A 1,304-nucleotide genomic window follows, 5' to 3' on the forward strand; every position below is an offset into this window, starting at 1 on the left:
GCTGGAGGCGCCCTGGGGTGACCCCCACTGGAAGCCCTTGCCGGGCATCCACAGCGTGCCGAAAGCCTACAACACCGAGAACTCCCGCTCTGGCAACTTGAAGTCGGCGCTAGTGGGAGCCGGCCGGGCCCGCCCCACCCCAGACACGTCCTCTGGCCTCGCGGAGGAGCCAAGCTCCGGACCTCCGCCCACTACGCGGTGTCCGGACTTAGTTGGGCTACCACTCATTACGTCTACCGGCAATGTCGGGGCCGGACTACCCCAGACACGCACACTCAGCTGCGGCATCCCGGAGAAGGGACTAAGTCCAGATATTCTCCTCGAAGACTGTGGCCCCGCGGGCAGGACGCGCCCCCTGCGGGCGTATTAGATAATGAGTTAAGTTACCTGAACCACACGCATTTCCGGGGACCGCTCCGGGCATCCTAGCTTGAGGGTAGGGTGGGCGGAGGTCCCTAAGGGAGAGGTAGGTCTCTGGCTGAATCCCTCGTTGGGGGGCATCTGGGTCAAGCGGCTTCCCCGGCTGCAAAGTCACGGGGAGGCCCTCGCGGATTGGGCAGGAGCTAAGTCCGAAGCCGCGCCCCTCCTGGGAGGTTGGACTGTGGCGCAGGAATGCCTCAAGTGGAGGAGGGTTGAGGCTTCAGTCCAGCACCTTTCTCGGGTCGCGGCCTCCTCTGGCTCCCAAGACCGCACGATAGGCAGAGGCAAGTTTTCCTACACCCTACGCCTGTGCCTCCAACGCCGACTAGACCCTAGCACTGAACGACTGAGTCTCTGAGCTCACTTCACCGTGGTCTCTGCCTCACTCTTGGCGCTGGACCACTGAGGGGAGAGGGCTGGGACGCCCCGCTGAGCCACTCCTGTGCCTCCCTGGCCTTGTGCACCTCTCACCCCCCGGGGTGTTAGTGTCGAGGTCACCCCAGCATCCTACCACCTCCTGGTGGCCTTGCCGCCCCCACAACCCGAAGGTATAAAGCCAGGTACACGAGGCAGGGGACGCACCAAGGATGGAGATGCTCCAGGTAAGACTGCAGGGCCCCTGGGCACCTTCCACCTCCTTCCAGGCCATCACTGGCATGAGAAGGGGCAGACGAGTGTGAGCCGTGGAAGGAGGCCTCTTTCCGGAGGGACGTGATCCCCAGTAAGCTTCAGGTGGGGCAATCCCTGAGGGTGGGTTTCTGAAATGTTGGGGTATCTCAGGTCCTCTGGGCTGTGGGGTGGGCGCTGAAAGGAAGGTGTCTGGGCGGTGGGTCCTGACTAGGAGATGCCGGGAAGGGTCTCTGGGTCGTTGCTCGTGGTGTACC

This window comes from Mandrillus leucophaeus, unplaced genomic scaffold, assembly GCF_000951045.1.
Source record: "Mandrillus leucophaeus isolate KB7577 unplaced genomic scaffold, Mleu.le_1.0 Scaffold200, whole genome shotgun sequence".
Taxonomy (NCBI): Eukaryota; Metazoa; Chordata; class Mammalia; order Primates; family Cercopithecidae; genus Mandrillus; species Mandrillus leucophaeus.